Source organism: Dendropsophus ebraccatus, unplaced genomic scaffold (assembly GCF_027789765.1).
Source record: "Dendropsophus ebraccatus isolate aDenEbr1 unplaced genomic scaffold, aDenEbr1.pat pat_scaffold_840_ctg1, whole genome shotgun sequence".
NCBI classification, from domain to species: domain Eukaryota; kingdom Metazoa; phylum Chordata; class Amphibia; order Anura; family Hylidae; genus Dendropsophus; species Dendropsophus ebraccatus.
Genome location: NW_027210440.1, coordinates 15,476 through 43,210, shown reverse-complemented (window position 1 = coordinate 43,210; position 27,735 = coordinate 15,476). Strand labels below are relative to the sequence as shown.

At 47.8% G+C, this 27,735-nt stretch overlaps 1 pseudogene; it reads left to right on the top strand.

Annotated features, from left to right (window-relative positions):
• Window positions 1-12,035: 12,035 nt before the first annotated feature.
• Window positions 12,036-27,735, top strand: part of LOC138780526 (R3H domain-containing protein 4-like) — a 28,332-nt pseudogene continuing 12,632 nt past the window's right edge.

Here is a 27,735-nt window from a genome sequence, read left to right as displayed (position 1 = left end):
CCCAGCTACTACTCCCATCATCTGCTCATACTATGAGCAGATGATGGAAGTAGTACAGTGCGGCGGCAGTTCTGCAGGCTTACCGGTGATGGAGATCGGCCTTTGTACTACTCCCTCATCATCTGCTCATACTATGAGCAGATGATGGGAGGAGTAGAGGAGTAGTACTGTGCATACGTGGCAGCAGCACCGAGCAGGGAGGGAAAGACACTTGCTCCCCAAAGTATTCCATAAATGTATTCAATCAATAAAGCACACTTTCCATTCCATTCCATTAGTTTACATAGACATCCATAGAAACAATAAAGTCCCATAGGACTTATAGAGGTGGACACTCCATAGGAATTACACCCTGAGTCGTGAAGTCACTGTTTCTGAGAGAATTCTAACACTCCATGATCTACTAAATTAACCCCTAGACGACCCTGGACGTAGGGTTACGTCATGGAAGTCTGTCCCCAGACGACCCATGACGTAACCTTACGTCATGGGTGTTATTCCCGCTATGAAGCGCGCTCCGGAGCGGAGCGCGCTTCATAGGAGGTGGGGGCCGGCTGCAGTGAGCAGCCGGGACCTCACCGGTAATGACACGCTGCAGCGATCGCGCTGCCGCGTGTCATTAACCCCTTAAACGCCGCGGCGCGACCGCAGCGTTTAAGTGTAAGTGACAGGGGGAATCCCCTGTCACTTACCGATCGGGACCCCCGCAGTGTGACTGCGGGGGTCCCGATCGTTGAAACGGACTGCTGGAGGTCTCTTACCTGCCTCCGTGCGGTCCGATCGGCGATCTGCTACACTGAGCCTGCACAGGCAGGCTCAATGAGCAGATCGCCGATAACACTGATCAATGCTATGCCTATGGCATAGCATTCATCAGTGTAGAAATCAAAGTAATGTATGTAGAAGTCCCCCAAAGGGACTTCAAATGTGTAAAAAAAAAAAAGTTCAAAACACTAACACACTACCCCAAAACCCCTCCCCCAATAAAAGTCTAAATCACCCCCCTTTCCCATTATATAAATAAAACATATAAAAATAAATAAATAGATAAACATATAATATACCGTAGCGTGCGTAATTGTCCGATCTATTAAAATATAACAAGCGTCATTGCGACCGGTAAAAGGCGTACACGAAAAGAGGGGAAAAAGTGCGCAGATTACCGATTTTATGTTACATTATATATTTAAAAAAATCAATAAAAAGTGATCAAAACGTCCGATCTTCACAAATATGGTATTAATAAAAACTAGAGATCATGGCGGAAAAAATGACACCCCATACAGCCCCATAGGTGAAAAAATAAAACCGTTATAAGTGTCACAATAGGCCCATTTTATTAATATTTAATTGCCAAAAAAAAGGATTTCATAAAAAAATATATATATAACATTAGAGAATCTGCGTAACCTGCATATGGTTGTGTTCAGACTGACCTATAGAGTAATAATATCATGTCGCTGTTACCATATAGTGCATTACGTAGACACAGGAACCCCCCAAACGTTACCATATTGCATTCTTTTTTACGATTTCACCTATTTATATCTTCATAAATAATATATTTGGAATTCCATCATACATGTTATGGTAAAATGAATGACGCCATTACAAAGTACAACTATTCCTGTAAAAAACAAGCACTTACATGGCTTGTAGATAGAAAACTGAGAGTGCTAGAGCTCTTACAAGGGGAGGAGGGAAAAACGAAAGCACTAAGATCAAAATTTGCGCGGTCCACTGGGTCATTTTGGGCCTGGTCCTCAAAGGGTTAAGGGAAATAGCAGTATATGTGCATTTCCCATAATTAATATACATTAGAAATTTGTCTAACTTTCCATAAGTAATAACATATCCAAAAATATTTATGGCAGGACTTCTTCTTTAACTTCCAGGCGGGGGAGTTAATCTACAAATACCTCACCCTCTATCTCCTCTGACAGTCACCACTGACCTATCTGAGCTCTGATTACCCCGTCACCCAGCTCTGTGCCTGTAATCCTCTGTTATCTGCTTTCTGCTGTTGGCTAACTCCCTCCTCCCCCCTCCCCTCTCCCTAGAACAGACAGGGTTGTGTCTGATGCAACAAGTCACAATTTTCTGATATTTTGCAGTGAATGGAAAAGAGGAGGGAGGGGGGGAAAAGGCTTTTTAAATGCAGATAATGGCATATTTGGCTAATAAACCCAATTACAAAGTTTCTTAACCCCTTGCCACATAAGGACGTACCGGCACGTCCAAATCTGCAGCCCGCTCCGGCAGATGGACGTACCGGTACTTCCTCAGGATGACGGGGTGCAGGAGCTGCACTCCTGTCATCCGGATCCCGGCAGTTAACCCCTTAGTGATCACTAATGGGCCGGCGCTGCACTGCCTTTCATCTCCCCCCACCGTGAATCCACGGTGGGGGGAGATGAAATAAGTCAATCAGAACCCAGATCAGCCCCCCCCTAGTAGGGCAGTAACTAACCCGCTCCCTCCCCCGGCGGCCATAGGATCCAAGATGGCCACCGCCATCGCTGTGAACAGACTTATGTCTGTTCACAGCGATGGAAAATAAATAAATAATCAAAGCCCCATGCTCTCCGCCACCGGAGGTAGCGGAGAGCATGGGGCAGTGATCGGGGACCCCCCTGTGGGGTCCCGGTTAGGGATGGTCCGAACCGAGTTCGGGTTCGTACGAACCCGAACCCTTGGTAATCATTCCCGCTGTTTGCCCGCTCCGTGGAGTGGGCGGATCCAGCGGGAGGACCACTTGGAAAACTGGGATACAGCCACAGCCATAGGCTGTATCCCAGTTTTCCAGGCGTTACTCCCGCTGGATCCGCCCGCTCCACGGAGCGGGCAGGCAGCGGGAATCTGCTGCCGAGCATTCGGGTTCATACGAACCGGAACCTCGGCAGGTTCGGACCGTCCCTAGTCCCGGTACAAGCGATCAGCGGTATATACTATATACTGCTGATCGCTTGTGCCATGTGCAGGGATACCCTTTTTATCCCTGTCACCATAAATGATTGGTGACAGGGGATAAAAAGTGTTAGTCTCCGTCCACCAAGTCTCCCCCCCACCCCCCAGTCACCCCCCCCCCCCCTTCCCATTATACTTACCTGATCCTGGGAGGTCCATCCTCCTCGGCGTCTTGACTGCTTCTGGAGTGCGCATGCGCTCCAGAAGCAGCCAACTCTGAAAATTTAAAGTGACAGAGACCAATTTGGTCTCTGTCACTGAACTATGATTACTGTGATAGAAAATATCACAGTAATCATAGTAATACAGTGAAAATGAATGTGTAATGAATGTGTAAAGTACAAAAAGTGAAAAAACACACAAAAAAATAAAACATACACTTTCTATTATAGTAATAATTACAGTATACTCCCCGATTACCCCTACCCCCCCCCCCCCACATTACTCGTAACCACCGCAGGTTGCCCGTAACCACCCCACATTGCCCGTAACCACCGCACGTTGCCCGTAACCACCGCACATTGACTGTAACCCCCGCACGCTGCCCGTAACCCTCCGCACGTTGCCTCTGACAACCGCACGTCGCCTCTGACCATCGCAGGTTACCACTGACCACCACAGGTTGCCTCTTACCACCGCACGTTGCCTCTGACCACCGCATGTCGCCACTGACCACCGCACATTGCCTCTAACCACCGCAAGTTGCCTCTGACCACCGCAAGTTGCCTCTGACCACCACACGTTGCCTCTAACCACCGCACGTTGCCTCTAACCACCGCACGTTGCCTCTAACCACCGCACGTCGCCACTGACCACCGTACGTTGCCTCTGACCACCGCACGTTGCCACTGACCACCGCAGGTTGCCTCTAACCACTGCACGTTGCCTCTAACCAACACAAATAGCCAAAGATTGCCAGATTGCCCGTAACCACGCCAGATTACAGGTACCCACCTCAGATTACCTATAAGCACTTCAGTTTATCCGTAACCACCCCAGATTGTCTGTAACCACCCCACGTTGCCCGTAACCACCCCATGTTTCCCTTAACCACAGCAGGTTGCCTGTAAACACCATAGATTGTCTGTAACCACAGCAGGTTGCCCGTAACCACCCCACGTTGCCCGTAACCACCGCACATTGACTGTAACCCCCGTGCGCTGCCCTTACCCCCCCCCCCCCCGCTCGTTGCCTCTAACCACCGCACGTCGCCTCTGAAAACCGCACGTCGCCTCTGACCATCGCAGGTTACCACTGACCAGCACAGGTTGCCTCTTACCTTTTTACTGTCTACTTTTGAATACTTTCCTCTAATACCTGTGGGGTCAAAATGCTCACCACACCCCAAAATTAATTCTTTGAGGGGTGCACTTTCCAAAATGGGGTGACTTATGGGGGTTTCTCTCTCTGCTAACACTACAGGGGCTCTGCAAACGCACCTGGCGCTCAGAAACTGCAAAAAGCAAAATCTGAATTGAAAAAGCTAATTGGCACTTCTTCCCTTCTGACCCCCGCTGTGTGCCCAAACAGTGGTTTACGCCCACATATGGGGTACCGTTGTACTCAAGAGAACCTGCGTTACAAATTATGGGGTGCTTTTTCTCTCATGTTCCTTTTGAAAATGAGAAACTTTAATCTAAATGTATATATTATTGGAAAATTTTAATTTTCCATTTTTTTTACAGCCATAGGCTATGTTCACACTACGTATATTTGAGGCTGTATAGCAACCAAAACAAGGAGTGGATTGAAAACACAGAAAGGCTCTGTTCACATAATTTTGTAATTGAGTGGATGGCTGTCATTTAATGGCAAATATGTGCTGTTATTTTAAAACAACGGCTGTTGTATTGAAATAATGGAAGTTATTTACAGTTATATGGCGGCCATCCACTCAATTTCAACATTGTGTGGACAGAGCCTTTCTGTGTTTTCAATCCACTCCTGGTTTTGGTTGTTATGAGGACCTGACATGAGGACCAAATACAGCCTCAAATATACATAGTGTGAACCAAGCCTTATGGTGAATACTTTCCTCCAGCCCCTGTATGGTTAAAATGCTCATTATACCCCTAGATTAATTCTTTAAGGTGTCTAGTTTCCAAAATGGGGTCACTTATGGGGGTTTCCAGTATAAAAGCCTCCTAAATCAACTTAAAAAAAGAACTGGTCCCTAAAAAATCAGTTTTGGAAACTTTCATGAAAATGTGATAATTTGCTGATAAATTTCTAAGCCCTGTAACACCCTAAAAAAGTAAAATATGTTTATGAAATTATGCCAGAATAAAGAGGACATATTGATAATGTGACTTAGTAACTAATTTATGTGATACGACTTTCTTTTTTTAGAAGCAGAGAATTTGAAAGTTCATAAAATGCTAATTTTTCATGTTTTTTTTAAGTTTTTTCACAAAAAACACACAAAGTAGTGACCAAATTTTGTCACTAACATAAAGTGCCTTATGTGACGAAAAAACAATCTCAGAATCGCTAGCATACATTCACCTCTTAAGGACCCATGTCGTACCGGTACGTCATGGATCACTGTCACTTAAGGACCCATGACGTATCGGTACGCGGGTCCTTTAAGAGGGCGCCGCGGACCGGCCGCATGCGATCGGGAGAGATGGCCTTCAGAAATACACTGCAGGCCATCTCTCCCTGTCGGCACGGGGGGTTGTTAACCCCCCCCCCATGCCGACGATCGCCGCTATTGGCTTATCAGTTCAGATCAGCCAATAGCGGCGATCGGAACCTTTCCGGGTCATCGGTGACCCGATGACCCGGAAAAAATGGCGGTCGGTGCTGTCCGAGGACGGCACCGACCGCCATTACTGTAAAAAGTAATGGTGGCCAGGTGCCACCGGCCCGATCGCCGTGAACGGCCGGCCGCTACCGGCCGGCCGTTCACGGCGATCAAAGTCCCCAAAAGTTATAAATACCTGCTCCGGACCCCTCAGCTAGGTAGCTGAGGGGTCCAGAGCAGGTATTCGTACATTACTCACCTTTCCCGGGGTCCTGATCGGCGTCTTCCGGGTTTGCGACGTCCTCGTGGTCTCGTTCGGGTCTTCGGCTTCTTCCGTGACGTCACGTTCGGCTATTTTCGGCTCCAGCGTCGGGTTTTCGTGATTTTCCGCTCTGCTGCCCTCTAGCGGCTGATATGTGTAATACACTTATCAGCAGCTACAGGGATGTTCAGTATGTAATAAAATTTTTTTATTTTTTTTTTCAATTTTTTTTTTTTCTATTTTCCGCACCCTATCGCCGCTGAGTGTTGATAAGCATCGCACGAAAGTGCGCTGCTAATCAGCAACTCCTCCTTTTTGGCGTAGGGTGTTTTTTTTCTCTATCCTACTGCCACGGTCTGCTTATAAGTGCCGCACATAAGTGCGGCATTTATCAGCAACACCATTTTTGGCGTAGTTTTTTTTATATTTACTGTAAAAAAACACGTAAAAAACACTACATTACACCACACTACATTGAATAAAGTTTGACACTACACCACTACATACCCCATATACTAGTCCCCATATAAAGATGACCCCCAGGGTGTTTTCGGCGTCAGAGGGATACGTTATTATTGCCTCCGACACCGAAACAGCCAGTGAGGATAAATGGGGGGGATCCTTCGTTCCTCCATTCATCCTCATCATCCAGTGACACGTCTGGGGGGTAGCGTAGCGTACACTGCCTCCCAGACACGTCTTTTCCGTCAGTACCGTCCCAATAAGAGATCACGGTATGGCGTAAAATTCTACTAACTCTGTGAGCGTACCTCAGGGTACTCTTACAGATTTAGGGTACGTGCACACTGCAGAATGGCGAAGATAAACCTTTGTGCATTCCGCAGCTGGCACCCACCGGCGGACTGATGCAGGCGCGCGTCTCCACCCGTGTCATAGACTCCATGTTATGCTTGGGCGGATTCCATCGTCCGTCCAAAGAATGAACAGGTTGGACGGAGAGCGGAATCCGCCCATGCATAGAATGGAGTCTATGACACTGACGGAGACGCGCGCCCGCATCAGTCCGCCGGTCGGTGCCAACTGCGGAATGCACGAAGGGTTATCCTTCGCCATTCCGCAGTGTGCACGTACCCTTAGAGTGTATGTAGGAAGGGACACCTGAATCCAGCCCCCAGATGCCCCCTCCCCCCCCCATCCTCGGAACAAGTGGGAAGATCGTCCGGGAACTGATCTTCCCACTGCTGGATAAAGGTTACCACCTGTACGGGGATAACGTTTTATACCAGCGCCCCCTCTTCTGGTCCCTCGCTGCCTGAGCTACTGTAGCTTACGGCACGATCCGAAAATATCAGAAGCCGTAATAAAGCCCTAATATTTAGCAGCCATGGAGCGGCCCCCAGCGCTTCTGGATATGAAGGACCCCGTATCGCACCAGGACAACATTTTCCAGGTGACGTCCCCCACACTGGAGAAAGGGAGACCCCAGAAGAAGTGCAGAGTGTGGCGTAACAGGGGGATCAGGAAGGACACCATTTTCCAGTGTGACACCTGTCCTGATCCCCCCGGCCTCTGCATACTGGATCGCTTCAAGGCGTACCACACGCCTCTACATTATCTAAATTCTGTCCCTTATTCCTATTTCAGGGGTCACGTTGATCCAGGGATTATTCTGATCGCCATTATGGAGTCGGGAAGGAATTTTTCCCAGTGATGAGGCTACTGTCGTCTGCCTCACGAGGGTTTTTTGTCTTCCTCTAGATCAACACAGGTTGAATTTGATGGACACCTGTCATTTCCAACCTTATAAACTAATAATTGCCCTAATACCCCCAAATAAATTAGAATTGTCCCTTTTCCCCAGCTAAGTAGGTATGGCTGCCATTCCCATTAGAGGATGCCATGATGCAATTACAAAGCCTCTGTGCGGCCAGGACAGTAGAAACCCCCCACAAGTGACCCCATTCTGGAAACTACACCCCATAAGGAATCTAACAAGGGGGGCAGCGGGTATATGGCCCCCTGGTGACGGCCACATTTGGGACGTGAAAATGAAAAAAATGGTATTTTTTATTTTCACGGCACATGTTCTACACATGTGCCCGTCACCAGTGGGGTCCATATGCTCACTGCACCCCTCGTTAGATTCCTTATGGGGTGTAATTTCCAGAATGGGGTCACTTGTTGGGGGTTTCTACTGTCCTGGCAGCACAGGAGCTTTGTAATTGCGACATGGCCTCCATCCTCCATTCAAGCCTCTAAATGGCGCTCTGTCCCTTTGTGGCGTGCCCTGTGCCCATATGGCACATTATGTCCACATGTGGGGTATTTTCGTACTCAGGGGAAATTACCCTACACGTTTTGTGTTCATTTTCTTTTTTAACCCCTTGTGGAAATGGAAAAAAATCAAGGGTAGACCAACATTTAGTGTAATTTTTTTTAAATTTTTACTCTAAATCATTAATCTTGTCATGATTTTTTCATTTTCACAAGGGGCTAAAAGGTAAAAAAAACACTAAATGTGTAGCGCAATTTCTCCTGAGTACGGAAATACCCCACATGTGGACATAAAGCGCCATGCGGGTGCAGGGTAAGCCTCCAAAGGGAAGGAGCGCCATTTGGTTTTTTGAGGCTGGATTTGGCTGGATTGGATTTCGAGGGGCCATGTTGCATTTAAAAGGCCATTGTGTTGCCAAGACAGTTGAAACCCCCCACAAGTGACCCCATTATGGAAACTACACCCCTCAAGGAATGTAACAAGGGGTGTAGTGAGCATATGGACCCCACTGGTGACGGGCACAAATGTGGAACAATGTGGCGTGAAAATGAAATATTACATTTTTTACACTATAATGTTGGTCTAGCCTTGAATTTATCATTTTCACAAGGGGTTAAAAGAGAAAAAAAAACACAAAATGTGTAGAGCAATTTCCCCCGAGTCCGTAAATACCCCACATGTGGACATAAAGCGCCATGTGGGCGCAGGGCAAGCCTCCGAAGGGAAGGAGCGCCATTTGGATTTTGGAGGTTGGATTTGGCTAGAATGGATTATGAACGCCATGTCGCATTTACAGAGCCCTTGTGCTGCCAACACACTGGAAACCCCCCACAAGTGACCCCATTATGGAAACTACACCCCTCAAGGAATCTAACAAGGGGTGTAGTGAGCAAATGGAATTTTTCACTTTCACGTCACATTGTTCCACATTTGTGCCCGTCACCAGTGGGGTCCATATGCTCACTGTGCCCCTTGTTAGATTCCTTGAGGGGTGTTGTTTCCAGAATGGGGTCACTTGTGGGGGGTTTCCAGTGTCTTGGCAGCACGAGGGCTCTGTAAATGCGATGTGGCCATTGAAATCCATTCCAGTGAAATCCAGCTTCCAAAAGCTCCTTCCCTTTGGAGGCTCATCCTGCGCCCGCTTGGCACTTTATGTCCACATGTGGGGTATTTCTGTACTGCGCTACACTTTGTGTCTTTTTTTTCCTTTTATCCCTTTGTGAAAATGAAAAATTGAAGGCTAGAACAACGTTTTAGTGTAAAAAATACTTTTGTCTTTTTTCACGCCACATTGTTGGGAAAATCTGTGAAGCACCTGTGGGGTCCAAATGCTCACCGCACCCCTTGTTACATTCCTTGAGGGGTGTAGTTTTTCTAAATGGTGTCCCTTTAGGGGTGTGTTTTAGGTTTTGGCACCCCAGAGCCTCTGCCAACCTGAAGTGGTACAGTCAGAAATGACCAAATATAACGGAGCCATTGAAATTCACTAGGCGCTCCTTTATATCTGAGGCTTGTGGTTGCGTCAAATAGCGCAATAGGGCCACATATGGGGTATTTCTATAAACTGCAGAAACGGGGCAATAATTATTGGGGTGCATTTCTCTGGTAATAGGGTCATAATTATGAAAAATATTGGATTACAATAAAATCTCTGCACAGAAAATAAAAAATTTTAAATTTCTTACACACTTAGCTTTTATTTCTGTGACTCCCCTAAAGGGTTAAAAAACTTTCTGGATGTGCTTTTGCAGAGTTTGGGGGGTGCAGTTTCTGAAATGGGGTGCTTCGTGGGGCTTTCTAACACACAGTCCCCTCAAATACACTTTAAACCTGAACAGGTCCCTAAAAATATCTGATTTTGAAATTATACCGAAAATTTGGAAATTTGCTGCTAATGTTTTACGCTTTCTATTGTTTAAAAAAAAATGAAAGATAGTTTAATAAATGCCGCCAACATAAAATAGACATGTTGCTAATGCTATTTAATATATAATTTATGTGATATAACCATTTCCTGTATAAGCAGAAAAGTTTTAAAGTTGGAAAAATGCATTTTTTTACAATTTTTCACGCTATTTTGTTTTTTTTCATAAAGATTTGTTATAAGTATCGACTCCAATTTACTAGAAATGTGAAGTACAATATGTCACGAGAAAACAATCTCAGAATCAGCCGGATAGGTAAAAGCATCCCGAAGTTATTAATGAATAAAATGACACTGGTCATATTCATAAAATTTACTCCGGTCCTTAAGGCCATTTCAGGCCCGGTCCTTAAGGGGTTAAAGCATCACTGAGCTATAAGAGCATAAAGTGAGACAGGTCAGATTTTGTAAAATGAGCCTGGTCATTAAGGCGCAAATAGGCTTGGTCTTGAAGGGGTTGAAATCACCTGGACTATTTATTTCTGCAAAAAAAAAAAAAAAAAAAAAGACAGTGACTCTTTAATTTTCGGGGCTCCAAAAGGGGGGGATCGGGGCCAGACCCCTTATTTACACACATTACAAAGTTATATAACTTTGTAATGTGTGTTAAATAAGCTAAAAAAGAGTTGTCCTTTAAAGTTCAGCGAACCTGCCCAAGCTTCTGTAAAGTTCGCTCATCTTTAACATACTTGAAAACTTTTATAAAAGAGCAGTCAGAATATGTTGAAATGCTCCTTTGGACTTTTGCCCCTTATGCACCATCAGCTTATCTAGGGCTACAATGTCTAGGGTCCAGGTTGTTTGGCTTTTAGGTGACTTATCTTGCAAACCACACTTAAGCAAGTCATAGCAAAATACACTCATATGCACTTTGTATCTGTCTATACGCACATAGTGGATGCATGACTGGCTTTTAAACCTTGCGTTTACTACATTGTTTTTTAAGGAAAATAGGTAGACCGTTATAGAAAAACATGTTGCATCGTCCATATCTAATTCTTCATTGAAGCATAGCAAAACAATAGAACTTGACAACAAAGCTAGCTTTGTTGTCAGGTTTTATCGTTTTGCTTTAATAAAGAATTCGATATGGGCGATACAAGTGCTGGATTTTCCCTGTTGCGGTGTAATATACTAGCAGTCTAATGACCACAATGTCAAGTCCACCAAAGGAAAAAAAAATAAGTAAGAAAAGAAAATATCAAAAATATGTATAGAAAATAAAGTGGAAAAAAAATAGTATTGCTGCATTTTTTATGACCTGTACTAGAAAATAGAATAATTCTTATACCGCTTAGTGAACAATGGAAAAAAAAAGAAAAACGTCAGATATGCTGATTTTGATTCCTCTAAAAAGGCGGAATAAAAATGATGAAAGATTGCATGTATTGTAGGTTTGGTACAAATAAAAAGTACAGGGCTTCCAGCAAAAAAAACTATATTAGTGACTATATTATGCAAAGGAAGACTATATAGATTGGGCAGAAAGGATATGCAAATAGCTCTCACATTACTTAGACAAAGTGGTTTCCCTTCAAGTCAGGGCCCCTGGCAGTCTGTGGCCTGTTGGAAACTGGTCACAAGAGGAGGATACACAATATACAGTATATATAGAAGTAAACCAGACCCTCACACAGCTGTTAAGCCAGAGATGGGGAACTTTTGGCCTTTTACCTGTTGCAAAACTACAATTCCCATCATGCCTGGACAACTTAAGCTTTGGTGCAAAACAAGTCAAGTTGCTGCTCATAGCAACAAGATTCCAACACATTTTACAGGTTTTACTTGTTTGCAATAGATTATGCCATTTACACCAGGATTTCTCCACTATTAGATGACACGCCTGGTTTGGACGTAAACCCAAAAGTGAAATGCGCATGCGCCAGTCTTGAGCGCACTCCGCCCTTACGACCGTCTTCGTGAATAATGTAAACAAAGCACGGGACGTCCTCTTGGCGTCGTTTATTATCGGACCCCTAGAAGCGGTATCTGTCGGACAGCACCGTCAGCCACCCGCTGTACGTAGCTCCCACAGAGACCCGCCTGCGTAAGACGTCACGGTATCAGCTGAGCGGCTAATCTCTGTACAAGCTCTTTGCATGTGACGTCAGCACCCGATCCCGGAGGCCCGGCGCTCGTCACGTCACGTTACGTTACTTCCGCCGAGAGTAGGCGATACCTGAGAAGCTACCAAGCGTAGACATGGTGAATAACCGTAACACCGACGGCGGGAATGTGGGGGAGACCGAGAGCCCTCGGTGAGTGACTGGGGCACCGTATATGACTGAGTCGGTGGCAGCTGGACGGGCGCGGGGTGGCAGCAGCTGTCACCATTTGTTTGCTATGTGCAGGTGGCTGTGGAGCCGGCCTGACCTTTATCCGGGACTGTATGTGGCTGGGATCCTATACACGGGATCTGGCCACCCTCACGTCATGTACGGTACCACTGTGGGCGGTGAAGGGCTTACTGGTTACAGGTTCCTGGGGCAGGGAGTCCTGGGGATTTATTGGCTTTTCATAAACTGATCCTGAACGGAAGGTTCCCGGCTGTGTTCTGCGTGTACCGGCTGCTGTGACCCCCCCTATTCTGGGGAGAGCTGATAAGTAAGACGAAATAGGGGACAACCCCTTGAAGACTATATAGGGCAGCTGTCCAGGGCAGGAGCAGACCTCCCCTCCTCACACCTCCAGGTGGCAGCAGGGAGCACTGTGTCAGGTTGGAAGGATCTAGCAGACCTTCTCCAGGGCCTACAGCAGCAGCAACTACTGGAAGGATTGAGGTTTAAAGGGAAATGGTTAGACAAGTCTACTCTTCTGATATTAGAGATGAGCTGAAGCGCTCAGCAAAGCGAATCGCTTTATTTGATCAGCGCTCTGCTGATCACGCCAGCGGGCTTCCCGCACTGCTCCGCGCCACACCTCCCAGGATGCGCCGCACCTCCCAGGGTTCAATCCTGGGAATCTTCTCCCAGTTTCCCAGGAATGGATCCAGCATTTCCCTGGCACCTGGAGTGGTGCGGCAGGGAGCGGAGCAGTGCGGGAAGCCTGGCGGTGTGATGAGCGGAGCACTGATCCAGCGAAGCGCTTTGCTCATCTCTATCTGATAGCCCCCTAGAGCACAGAGAAGGTATCTTCGGTGCAGTTAGCAGTTTGCGCCCCGATCGGCTGAGACCATTGGTAGTACTGTCCACCCCCATAGCACCGGCCTGCTCCATTGATTGTAATTAGAAAGGGGCAAATCTGTGCTATGAGGACAGGCAGTGCTCAGGATTGGATTAAATGGCTTCTAAGATCTACCATCACACCTATGGGAAAAAATAGGGTTGACATGTCTGTATATAGTAGTTATGATCCCTGTGACTTGTATATGCCTATGTTAATTCTCTGATTACCTTTAGCTTATGGTCGGGTGTGTATGTGAAGCCTAACTGTATCATTCAACAGCTAAATGCTGTACTTAAAAGGGTTGGTCACCAAAAAAAAAACTTTTTTTCAAACCAGCTGGTGCAAGAGGTTGTGCCAGTGTGACAGCTAATCTCCCCCTGAAACTACATCGTCCTCTCCGGGTAGTTTAACCCATTAAATGCCACTGTCAAATCATGACAGCAGAATTTAACGAGTTCCGGTGGCTGCCGCGGTTATATTCACCTGATGTCAATGTCCCACAGCACCATCGAGCCCCCGGGATTACCATAGATATACCTCTGCTCAGCCATGTATTGTATCAGTGATCAAAGATCACTGTTTAGTAATATACTAGTGTAAGTGATGTGCACTAGTGTAAAAGTAAAAAAAAAAAAAAGTGCACCAAAACACAAAAAAAAGCTGTAATCTATCAATCCGCTTTGGAAAATACGTCATAAAAAGGTCAAAACTTGGTATCAATAAAAACTACGCATCTTTCCGCAAAAAATTAGTGACCGTTTTTGTTAGGAATACAGGGGGAGATTTATCAAACATGGTGTAAAGTGAAACTGGCTCAGTTGCCCCTAGCAACCAATCAGATTCCACTTTTCATTTTCCAAAGAGTCCGTGAGGAATGAAAGGTGGAATCTGATTGGTTGCTAGGGGCAACTGAGCCAGTTTCACTTTACACTATGTTTGATAAATCGATTGCATCGATGTAACCGCAGTGACACAGAGAATACATTTATTATGTTGTTAGTGACCGCTGATACGGCAGTCAATAATGGGCATTCAGCTTTTTATGGCAATGGCACAGAATAGTGCGGCGGCAGTGATCCAAGATGGCCGCCGCCATCGCTATGAACAGAGACTGTTCACAGAGATGGATTCCTAAAAATGATTGTGGCGGAGAGCATGGGGCAATAATCAGGGACCCCCCCGAAGTGGTCCCAGCACAAGCGATCAGCGGTATATACTATATACAGCTAATCGCTTGCTCCAAATGCTGCCGGCACTTGGATTACTGGTAACCTCTCAGATTGCCAGTTACCACAATTTAAACTTTTTTTTTTTTTTTTTAGCAACTGCTCTACTCTAATAGCTGATACTAGCTGTGGTTTTGCTCCAGCAAAATGACGCTTCTTCCCTTCTGAGCCCTGCTGTGTGCCCATACAGTGGTGTATGCCCACATATGGGGTACCATTGTACTGAGGAAAACCTGCGTTACAAATTTTGTGGTCCTGTTCCCTGTGAAATTAAGAAATATCAAACTAAACAAATGTATTATTGGAAAAATAATTGTTTTTCATTTTTACTGTCTAAGGGGTACTCCAGCGGGGGGCTTTTTTTCCGATCTGGCGGGGGAGGAGGTGGCTGAGGGCAGCGACGTCCACTCACCTCCACGGTTCCAGCGGCGGGTCCCGTATGATGGCGCTCCGGTCCCGACTGCCCGGCCGCTTCCTGGTCTCTGACGCGGGTTCGAGACATGACTTTTCAAGTCTGCTCAGCTAGTCAATGAGGTGGGATCCCGCCTCCGTCGCTGACTGGCTGAGCGGACTTGAAACGTCACGTCTCTAGCCCGCGTCAGAGACCAGGAAGCAGCCGGGCAGTCGGGACCGGAGCGCCATCATACGGGACCCGCCGCTGGAACCGTGGAGGTGAGTGGACGTCGTTGCCCTCAGCCACCTCCGTACCCCTTTAATAGCTGTTCGGTCAAAATTCTCACTGCATACCAAGATGAATTCTTTGAGGGGTATACTTTTAAAAATGGGATGACTTTTGGGGGATTCTATTCTGCTGACACTACAGGGGCACTGCAAACGCACCTGGCGCTCAGAAACTTCTTCAGAAAAATCTGCTCTGAAAATGCTAATTGGCGCTCCTTCCCTTCTGAGCCCTCCTGTGTGCCCATACAGTGGTTTATGCCCGCAGGAGGTTTATGCCCACAGGCTCATACAGCTACATAGATGGAAAAATATAAAATGCTATAGAATAAGGAGGTTCTAAATAGGTAAAAAGTAACAAAATTATATAAATTGGGTATCACTGCAACTGTAATGACTACAGTTTTCACCTCTTAAATATACCCGTATTTTCCGGCGCATAAGATGATCCACAACTTTTCAGGTAAAATATAGAGTTTGGTATATACTTTCCGTTAGGGCTGGGCGATTAATCAAATTAATTTGATTAATCGCCCAGAAGGTTAGAATCAATTAGATTTTTTGTGAAAATCGTAAATTTGATTTTCACAAAAAAATCATTGTGGGCGGAGCAGTGCAGAACATCGGGCGGGCGGCCAGGCTGGAGGTGCAGGGCGGGTGCGCTACATGGAGTGTCGGGCCGGAGGTGAGGTGCAGGGCGGGAAGTGAGCTGTACATATCGCGTCATGTCCCCCCGGCCACACATGCAGGTCCCGGTCTCTGGAGGAGGCTGCAGAGACTGTAGTGGTGATAGCATCCTGCGGGTCCTGGAGCCAGGGCCGCTTTAACCTAGGTGCATATGGTGCACGTGCACCAGGCCCCCTAGCTCAGATCACGTGACAGGGGCCCCCCGGCTGAGGAGAGCAGTGAAGGGTAAGGAGCTGAAGACACGTGTCCGCGCTCTGTGACACCTGTGGCAGTGCGGGGCTGGTGGTGGTCGGGAAGGAGGAGGACTGTAGCTGCTTCCTGTGAGACAGTGCAGTGCAGAGTGACCAGGTCTTACAGGAAGCAGCTACAGCTACAGGCTGCCCTACATGCTCTGCTGGCCCTGTCTGCGGGGGAGCCCAGAAGGCAGTGCCGACTTCACAAGCATTCAGCCTCTCCCCAGGCAGAGTGTGTGGAGGCTGGGGAGCAGCACCTGCACAATGGATGTAAGTAGTAGCGAGGTGGGGGGTGTGGAGGCGGGGAATTGAAGCTGGGGGCCCACTGACAAGATGATTTGCCCACCGGACCTGTCCGGAGTATGTCCCGATAAGCCACGCCCCCTGATCTCAAGCCCCACCCCCGGCACAGACCACAGGTGGTATTTTAACACTTACTGCTATTCAGAAGTCACCCAGCTTTCCTGCATCTTATATTGTTGTATGACTGAGGCCACCCAGCTTTCCCAGGATCTTAGTCTTAGTATGATAGGGGAGTCACAAGATCTTACAGACTAGAAGGTCTGAGTCAGTCCTCCTAGTCTGTAAGCTCCTGTGTCACCCCAGTCCTCCTAGTCTGTAAGCTCCTGTGTCCCCCCAGTCATCCTCCTAGTCTGTAAGCTCCTGTGTCCCCCCAGTCCTCCTCCTAGTCTGTAAGCTCCTGTGTCCCCCCAGTCCTCCTCCTAGTCTGTAAACTCCTGTGTCCCCCCAGTCCTCCTCCTAGTCTGTAAGCTCCTGTGTCCCCCAGTCCTCCTCCTAGTCTGTAAGCTCCTGTGTCCCCCAGTCCTCCTAGTCAATAAGCTCCTGTCCCCCCAGTCCTCCTCCTAGTCTGTAAGCTCCTGTCCCCCCAGTCCTCCTCCTAGTCTGTAAGCTCCTGTGTCCCCCAGTCCTCCTAGTCAATAAGCTCCTGTCCCCCCAGTCCTCCTCCTAGTCTGTAAGCTCCTATGTCCCCCCAGTCCTCCTCCTAGTCTGTAAGCTCCTATGTCCCCCCAGTCCTCCTCCTAGTCTGTAAGCTCCTGTGTCCCCCCAGTCCTCCTCCTAGTCTGTAAGCTCCTGTGTCCCCCCCAGTCCTCCTAGTCTGTAAGCTCCTGTGTCCCCCCAGTCCTCCTCCTAGTCTGTAAGCTCCTGTGTCCCCCCAGTCCTCCTCCTAGTCTGTAAGCTCCTGTGTCCCCCCAGTCCTCCTCCTAGCCCCAGTCCTCCTCCTAGTCTGTAAGCTCCTGTGTCCCCCAGTCCTCCTTCTAGTCTGTAAGCTCCTGTCCCCCCAGTCCTCCTCCAAGTCTGTAAGCTCCTGTGTCCCCCCAGTCCTCCTCCTAGTCTGTAAGCTCCTGTGTCCCCCAGTCCTCCTAGTCTGTAAGCTCCTGTGTCCCCCCAGTCCTCCTCCAAGTCTGTAAGCTCCTGTCCCCCCAGTCCTCCTCCTAGTCTGTAAGCTCCTGTGTCCCCCAGTCCTCCTCCTAGTCTGTAAGCTCCTGTCCCCCCAGTCCTCCTCCTAGTCTGTAAGCTCCTGTGTCCCCCAGTCCTCCTAGTCAATAAGCTCCTGTCCCCCAGTCCTCCTCCTAGTCTGTAAGCTCCTATGTCCCCCCAGTCCTCCTCCTAGTCTGTAAGCTCCTGTGTCCCCCCAGTCCTCCTCCTAGTCTGTAAGCTCCTGTGTCCCCCCAGTCCTCCTCCTAGTCTGTAAGCTCCTGTGTCCCCCCCAGTCCTCCTAGTCTGTAAGCTCCTGTGTCCCCCCAGTCCTCCTCCTAGTCTGTAAGCTCCTGTGTCCCCCCAGTCCTCCTCCTAGTCTGTAAGCTCCTGTGTCCCCCCAGTCCTCCTCCTAGTCTGTAAGCTCCTGTGTCCCCCAGTCCTCCTCCTAGTCTGTAAGCTCCTGTGTCCCCCAGTCCTCCTAGTCTGTAAGCTCCTGTGTCCCCCCAGTCCTCCTCCAAGTCTGTAAGCTCCTGTCCCCCCAGTCCTCCTCCTAGTCTGTAAGCTCCTGTCCCCCCAGTCCTCCTCCTAGTCTGTAAGCTCCTGTCCCCCCAGTCCTCCTCCTAGTCTGTAAGCTCCTGTCCCCCCAGTCCTCCTCCTAGTCTGTAAGCTCCTGTCCCCCCAGTCCTCCTCCTAGTCTGTAAGCTCCTGTCCCCCCAGTCCTCCTCCTAGTCTGTAAGCTCCTGTGTCCCCCAGTCCTCCTCCTAGTCTGTAAGCTCCTGTGTCCCCCCAGTCCTCCTCCTAGTCTGTAAGCTCCTGTGTCCCCCCAGTCCTCCTCCTAGTCTGTAAGCTCCTGTGTCCCCCCAGTCCTCCTCCTAGTCTGTAAGCTCCTATGTCCCCCCAGTCCTCCTCCTAGTCTGTAAGCTCCTGTGTCCCCCAGTCCTCCTCCTAGTCTGTAAGCTCCTGTGTCCCCCCAGTCCTCCTCCTAGTCTGTAAGCTCCTGTGTCCCCCAGTCCTCCTCCTAGTCTGTAAGCTCCTGTGCCCCCCCCCCAGTCCTCCTAGTCTGTAAGCTCCTGTGTCCCCCCAGTCCTCCTCCTAGTCTGTAAGCTCCTGTGTCCCCCCAGTCCTCCTCCTAGTCTGTAAGCTCCTGTGTCCCCCCCAGTCCTCCTAGTCTGTAAGCTCCTGTGTCCCCCCAGTCCTCCTCCTAGTCTGTAAGCTCCTGTGTCCCCCCAGTCCTCCTCCTAGTCTGTAAGCTCCTGTCTCCCCAGTCCTCCTCCTAGTCTGTAAGCTCCTGTCCCCCCAGTTCTCCTCCTACAGACTAGGAGGAGGACTTCGGGGACACAAGAGCTTACACACCCATACTCCCTACAGTGGGAACCTGTTATAGCCAGAAACTGTTCCAGTGGTGATTTTAGGTCTGTACGTGCCCCCACTAGCTTCACTCTCCATTATTCATAAAGATTTAGGGGTATTGTACCTGACATAGGAATGCTCCCCGACCATATTCCTTTTTTATAACTTGTCATAAAACCTGATGCACTGAGTATAATGCACCAGTGATAATACCTGATAAATATAATTCAGTTAAGCTTTATAAGGAGAGGGGGCCCACTCTTGAGGTCTGTGCACTGGGCCCACCAGTGTATTAAAACGGCCCTGCCTGGAGCTGTACAGGGGGATCTGCATCCCCCCCACGCCCCGCTGTACAGCTCCAGTAATGGCAGCGACTCTGACACCACTAAAGTCTCTGCAGCCTCCTCCAGAGACCGGGACCTGCATGTGTGGACGGAAGGGCAACTTGTGTGCCTGAGTAAGAGGAGGGCAATGTGCACTCCTACCCCAGTCCCCCTCTGTCACCCCCAGACCCCCTTTAGTCACCCCCAGCTGCCCCAGTCACCCCCAGTCTGCCCCAGCCCCCCTTCAGTCAACTCCAACTGTCCCAGTCCCCTTCAGTCAACCTCAGTTTGCTTCAGTCCCCCCCAGTTTGCCCAAGTCACCCGCAGCTCCCTCAGTTTCCCCCAGTCACCCCTCATCTTTACCTGTATTGCTACTACAACCCTCATCTTTACCTTTACTACTACACCCCTCATCTATACCTGTATTACTACTACACCCCTCATCTATACCTGTACTACTACTACACCCCTCAACTGTACCTGTACTACTACTACTACACCCCTCATCTTTACTTGTATTACTACACCCATCTTTACCTGTACTGCTACTACACCCCTCATCTGTACCTGTACTACTACTACACCCCTCATCTTTACTTGTATTACTACTCCCATCTTTACCTGTACTGCTACTACACCCCTCATCTATACCTGTACTACTACTACACCCCTCAACTGTACCTGTACTACTACTACACCCCTCATCTTTACTTGTATTACTACACCCATCTTTACCTGTACTGCTACTACACCCCTCATCTGTACCTGTACTACTACTACACCCCTCATCTTTACTTGTATTACTACTCCCATCTTTACCTGTACTGCTACTACACCCCTCATCTATACCTGTACTACTACTACACCCCTCATCTTTACTTGTATTACTACACCCATCTTTACCTGTACTGCTACTACAGCACACATCGATACCTGTACTACTACAGCACACATCGATACCTGTACTACTACAGCACACATCGATACCTGTACTACTAATCCTCCTCATCTGTACTACTAAAACACCCCTCATCTTTACCTGTACTGCTACTACACCCCTTATCCACTATACCTCCACTACTACACTCTACCTAGATGGTGGCACAAAGAAGATCTCCTATACTATGTGGGAACACAGAGGGGACTTGTCTACTACATGGGGAGCACTGTTACAGTGGGAAGCAATACAGTTGTTGTCTCAAACGTCATTAAAATAGTATCTGACGCTGCAGTAGGGCTGGGCGATATTGGCCTAAATCAATATCGCGGTTTATCATATGTGTAGCTGCGGTAACGATAATTGGACGATAACTGTGACACGCCTCCTGTGTAAGCCACACCCCATGCCAAACTGGGGATATTTTGTTCCAATAAAGTTAGAAAAAGTAGAGTAACTAAATGAGCAGCAACCCAAACTATGTCCACACTACAGGACGTGTATATACTGGTCTACAGCATACAGCTATAAACACACTACAGTATGTGTATACACAGGTATATAGCTATGTACTATAGGGACCCAGAGTATATATGATGGGTATATAGTATATACAGGTGACAGTACAGGGACGTACAGTATGTATGATGGGTATATAGTATGTTATGTATAGGTGACAGTATGAAGGCACTGTTATGGGGACATTATGAGTGGCACATTATAGGGGGGGCTGTAGATAGCACTGCACTGACACGCCGTGAAGATGTCTATCTATCTATCTATCTATCTATCTATCTATCTATCTATCTCCTATATATCTATCTCCTATCTATCTAAAAAGTACCAGCACTCCAATTGAATGAAAAAGCAAGTAGATTCATTCACAATCCATGTGAAAAACAGCAACGTTTCTGACCACACACGGTTGTGGTCAGAACCGTTGCTGTTTTTCCACATGGGTTGCTGACTGTTAGTGACTGCCGTGACATTCGTGCCGGCAGTGACTCATGTGCCGCCCTGACACACCGGGCAGGTTGAGGGGCGCTGGGATGGAGAGTGGCGACTCCGCTGTGCCATGCGGGCGCTGTGCTGTGCCAGGAGCAGTGCCGCAGATGAGTGGCCGGAGCGGGACCGCCGAAACAGGCTGAGACGGGCAGGGGCGCTGTGTTGTGTCGGGCGGGTGATGCAGAGCACTCTTGACACGAGAAGGTTGTGCTGAGACGGGCGGGGCTTCGCTGAGCTGTGCCGGGTCGGTGGGCGCTGGGACAGGCTGAGACGACTGGGCCGCTCTGTCACACCGGGCGGGGGTTAGGGGGTGACAGGGGCGCTCAGACACACAGTGCCAGTTTCCTATGTGCTATCTCTGCGTCCCTGCACACACAGCACGAGTTCTCCTTATACTTGTGCAGCTCAGGGCTCAGATGGGGAGATAATGAAAATACCGCACATACCGTCCTGGCAAAGTTGAGGTCGGTTAACCGACGCCAGTGACGGTATTGGTATTTTCACGGTATACCGCCCAGCCCTACGCTGCAGGGAGAAAAATGTTCTGTTTATTTAGCAAAAAGAAAAAAATCGAGATTTAAATCAAGAATCGCCCAAAAAAAATTTAAAATCGAGATTTTATTTTTTGGCCATATCGCCCAGCTCTACTTGCCGTATAAGACTACCCCTCTTCCAACGTACACCAAATAAAAATGATTAAAAGACATCAGACAGCAGTGAGATCTGAGAGGCAGAGAAGGAGGTACAGTAATACTGGTAGTATACGAGGGTGGGCCAGATGGGTGAAAAAGATGTTTTTTAAAACATTCAGGACCTGCAGAAAACAAGCACTCATATGGCTCTGTAGGTGAAAAGTAAGAGGGTTATGGCTATAGACTGTGAGGAGAAAAAAAGCTGACTGTCCGAGAGATTGAAGCCGGGATTGCGGTGTTTCAGAGCGGGGTCGCCGCGCAGCCTCCCTCTTAAGTCAGGGCGTACATGTACAAGAGTGTATAAGGGTTAACATAGAGGTGAATAGATCGGTGCGGGCATGGGGATGCCGGTGTCGCAGTTCTTGTTTTTGAACCTTTGATTCTAATGGAGCTGCATCATAGAGGGATGGGGTTCCCTCCCACTGGGGCTTTGGCCAGTCCGGTGCTCGGTAAAAGACTTGTGCCATGAGCGGGAACCGGGCTGTGGATCAAAAAAAGGACTGCGAGTCCGACAACCCCAATGCTGGGGAAGGTCTATTCATGTTAAAAACACAAAAGCGATGTACGGCTGGTAGATTTGCTTTGAAATACAGGTAACTTATTTAGTAAGAAAATGTGCTCTAATAACAGGAATTTTCCCTGTCATGTTGTTCCTTACAGTGTACGTAAGAAAGAATGTGCAATTTCCAAGACTTGATCATAACTTTCGTTGTACTGAAAGATAAGTACTGTCTCACTGTGTAAATAAGCTGTAATACCTGCAGGAAGTGAGTGCTTGTTCCTTATGGCACTTGAAACCATAGAAAAGCATTTCTTAAAGTATAGGCCTTGGCTGACAAAGAAGGGAACTGTAAAAGGGGAGACCACAGCTCTGCTGGCGCATTGCAGATTAGCATCTAAATATGTATTCAAGTAGAAAGACCCTTCTATGTGGATAATCCCCTTCCTATTAGGAAAGGGCACACAACGCAGCCTGGTTTTTAATGGATGTATTAGAATTCTGAGATCTCACGTCTGTTTTATGTCGTTTGTACGAGTGGCATTTTCTCTATAGAACAGGCTTTGTGATGTGACAGTGAAAAGAGTGGGCCTCTGTGGCATCGGTGATCAGCTTTTATGTCAGTTCAGCGTGTGCTTTCCCGAATGAAGTGCTAATGTCTTCTCCATAGAGATGACTTATGACATATTTTGTCTGTGTAATGGCCAGAGCAATACAGGATTTGACAAATGCATGTGTTCTATTTTAGTGTATTTCTTCTAAAGGACTGCATCTGCTCTCATGGAAACATATCTGTATTTAATGTAATGGAAGGTAGAGGGAATCTATTTTCTCTCTTCGCCCGATGACGGCACCCCTGGAGAGGTCCACCCCCTGCTCCCATAGGACAGGAAACAGGATACAGGAAATCCCTGGATCTTTTAAAAGAGTAAACTCCCCTCCTCTCGTCAGTTTCTGTTTCCTGTCCCTACGGGAGCAGGAGCTGGAAGGGGTCTCTCTCCTTCCCAACCCTGGAAAAAGAGAGGTGACTGGGGTGGCCGTGGTATACCTTACCGGCGTCCCGGCGGCATCAGACTCCGCTGGTGGAGCAGCCTCCTAGTCTGGCTCCCCCCCCGACACCTCCGGAAGACGGGTCCCCGGGGCTCCCCTGACTCTCCTCGGTGCGGCTGGTGCTCCGGTCTGCAGCGCTGCGCTCGCGCGCGCTGTGGCATGGGTAACCGGAAGCACTGGGGAGGGGGTTGCTCTGCCGGCCGTGTTCGGCAACTTCCGGGGCTTAGGCCTGCTCGGGGAGAGCGCCGGGAGGGTGACGCCGTATCAGCGCGCGGCATAGGGGGCGGGACCAGCCGGTCACAAGGGATTCGGCGCCAAATTTAAAAAGGGTGCCGAGGAAGACGCCGGGGCAGTACATCCAGTACTACAGCTGCTCCTTTCAAGTGAGTAGCTGCCCGGTGCTGTTATACCGCTTCACTGTAGCTAGCTGCAGTGGGATATCTAACCTCCTAAAAACTTCTATTATCGTTATGGAGGCGGAAAGCGCTGAAACTATTGAAACCACTTCACCTTCAACACAGGCTTTATCGGTATGGAGTGGGTAAGAGGGGAGTTTTTCCCCAAACAGGCTTATTTTCTTTCTTATGATTTCTATTGTTTATTTGTCTCATTTATTTAGGAAGGGTCATCCGGTAAAAGCAGAGCTAAAAGCAAGGAATGCCCAGCTTGTAGGAAACGTCTTAGTAGCTCATACAATAAACTTCTCTGTGGTAGTTGTATGAATAGAGTATTGGAAGATCAGGGGCCTTCATTTGTACGTAACATGAGAAGCATCATTAAGAAAGAAATTAGGGTACGTAAGAAAGAAAGGGGGAAGTAATATCATATATATATAGATGTATATAGAACATCCTCAGAAAGTTCTTTCTTTGTTTTTAGGCTGCCATGCCTTCTCAGTCGCAGCCTCCACTTCAGGTGCCTTCTCCTACCCTTCCAACAATCCCTATACCAGCTCCGAATCTGCCTCCACCTATGGCTGCTCCAGTGGTTATTCCAACAGTTGATCTTGAAGAAGCTGGGCATAGTATGTCTGTATCCGAACCTCCATCCTCCATGGGAGATGAGGAGGAACAGAGTCTAGGCACAGAGGCAGAGGACCTGTGGTAGTCAGGTGTAGAAGGATTAGAGGTTGCGACTGACCCGTCTCCAACTGTAGATATCCTTATTAAAGCAGTAAAAGAGACGATGGGCATAGAAGATACTCCTGAATCCCAGACTATACAGGACCGAATGTTTGGAGCTTTAGCGCCTAAAAAACGCTTGGTGTTCCCTATCCATCAGAATATCAAGACCTTAATCAAACATGAATGGTCTAACCCGGATAGAAAATTCTTTATCCCTGCTGCCGTGAGTGTCTTTTTCATATATATATATATAGGGATATAGGTATACACCTATTTCTGTCCTGAATATAGTAGGAACTCATGATTATTAGACAACCCCCCCCCCCCTTTTTTTCTGTTGTTTGTTTTACAGTTCAAAAGGAAGTACCCGTTTGACCAAGAAGAGTCTAGTACTTGGGGTGTGGCTCCCAAAATAGATCCTCCGGTGGCAAAGATTTTCAAGCAGAATGCTCTTCCGTTTGAGGACTGTGCCTCCTTAAAAGACCCTATGGACAAACGGGCGGAGGTTTATTTAAAAAAGGACTGGGAGGCATCCACAGCTCTATTTAAGCCTTTGGTGGCCGCTACTTCAGTCTCTAGAGCTTTAGAAGTATGGTTATCAGAGCTAAAAGAGATGATTAGCAAGGGTACACCAGCGGAGGAACTCCTTAAACCCTTTGATACCCTTGAGAAAGCTATGTCATTTGTGTCTGAAGCGTCAGCTGACGCACTTAAACTTTCCGCTCGTTCGGCCGCAGTATCGAATTCTGCTCGCAGATCCCTGTGGCTTAAGGAGTGGAAAGGAGACATCACTTCTAGATCCAAGCTATGTGGTGTCCCATGTGAAGGCAACCTGCTTTTTGGTCCAGCTCTGGACAATATCCTTGAGAAGGCCTCAGACAAAAAGAAGGGGTTTCCTTTGATTCCTCAGCAGGCTAATCGCCCCTTCAAGGGAAAAGGTAGGAACACACAAAGGGCTCCTAATACTAATAAGAAAGAGTGGAGACCCACGAAAAAATCTAAAGGGTTCCTATTCAAGAACACAGATAGTTCCAAAAAACCTACACAATGACGCCAGGTCCCTGTGGGAGGTCGCCTTTCATGTTTTTCCTCACAATGGTGTGGTATTTCCAATAGCACGTTTGTTCTAGATATAATAAAACATGGATTGAAGATTTCCTTCTTGTCCTCCCCAGGGGAAAAATTTGTGGTTACAGATTTGTCATCAGATCCTGAAAAACATGTAGCTCTCTCACTAGAAGTACAGTCCTTACTGGATAAGAGAGTCCTGATTCCAGTCCCAGAGGCAGAGTATGGTAGAGGGTTTTACTCCACTTTATTTCTGGTAAGGAAGCCCAATGGTTCTTTCAGAACCATTATCAATCTTAAACCTCTCAACAAGGTATTGACCTATGAGAGGTTTAAGATGGAATCAGTTTCTTCAGCCATCCTAAATCTCACCCAGGATTGTTACATGGCCACCCTAGATTTAAAGGATGCTTACTACCAGATTCCCATTCACCCAGACCATCAAAGGTTTTTGAGAGTGGCAGTAAAACTTCAGGATTCTATTGGTCATTTTCAATACCAGGCTTTACCGTTTGGTATCTCACAGGCACCTAGAGTGTTTACCAAAGTAATGTCAGAGGTAATGGCCCACATAAGAGAACAGGACATTATCATTGTCCCATATCTAGACGATTTCTTACTGATAGGTGACTCGTCTAGCTGCCTTCAGGCCCAGATTAAGATAGTGGAGACATCCTCTCTAATTTGGGTTGGGAGATCAATGCCGAAAAATCTAACAAGATCCCCTCTCAACACTGCCAGTTTCTGGGAATCTGTTTAGACTCCAGATCCAGAAAGTCATTCTTACCAGAAAATAAAATTTCTAACATCTGTAAGAGAACTCAGGAATTTTTAGACACTCCTCTGACTACCTTCAGAAAGGCTATGTCACTATTGGGTCTATTCTCTTCTTGCATTCCTGCGGTCCCCTGGGCACAATATCACTCCAGGGTGTTTCAGTCTCAAATTCTTGGTGAATGGGATGGTGCGACAGATTCTCTTGATTCTTCCTTTCTTCTATCTCCACAGACCCTCAGGTCTCTTTCTTGGTGGAAAGAAAGAGATCATCTCACCAGAGGGCTCCCTTGGAATCTGGAGGACGTCATAACCATCACCACGGACGCCAGTCCTCGGGGATGGGGAGCTCATTCGGATTCTCAGGTCTTCCAGGGCCAGTGGACTCCAGAGGAAGCCAGAGACCCTCAGAACGTGAGAGAGTTGAGAGCAATATTCTTCTCCTTATCCCAGGCTCTTCCATTAATAGAGAACAGAAATGTCAGAATCTTAACAGACAACAGTTCAGCAGTGGCATACATCAACCATCAGGGAGGCACGAGATCGCCACAGCTCATGAGGTTAGCCCATTTTCTGTTCAGACTAGTAGAACCACATTGTCTGTCCCTTTCGGCTCTCCATTTGAAGGGGGTGGACAATGTCAAAGCAGACTTTCTCAGCAGACACTCACTAAATCAGGGAGAGTGGGAACTCTCGCAGGAAGTCTTTCTCCAAATCTGCAGTCTGTGGGGAACTCCAGATATAGACCTCTTTGCCTCACGCACGAACAGAAAGACCCCACAGGTTCTTCTCCCTCTGCCCTGCCGACAGACCCATGGCCCTGGATGCTCTAGCGCAACCCTGGAACAAGGGCCTACTTTATGCCTTCCCTCCTATCAGACTGATTCCAAGAGTTGTCAGAAAGATCAGACAAGACAGGGCACACGTTATACTAATAGCTCCCTTTTGGCCAAGAAGGGTCTGGTTTTCTTGGCTCAGGAAGATGTCTCTGACGGACCCCTGGATTCTACCGGACAGGCCAGATCTCCTCAGCCAGGGCCCAGTCTTTCATCCACTAGTTCAGAATCTCCACATGACTGCATGGCACTTGAAAGGCAATTGTTGATAGATAGAGGCCTTTCATCGGAAGTCATCACCACTCTACTTGCCAGCAGAAAGAGGGTTACTTCTATCATTTACCTGCGTACTTGGAAAGCATTTTTCAGATTTATAAATAAACCGATTAATGTACTAGCTGCTCCGGACGTTCCTTTAATTCTACAATTCCTTCAGGAGGGTCTAAATAAGAACCTTAGACCCAGCACCATTAAGGTCCAGATCTCTGCCCTCAGTGCCCTCTATGACTGTAA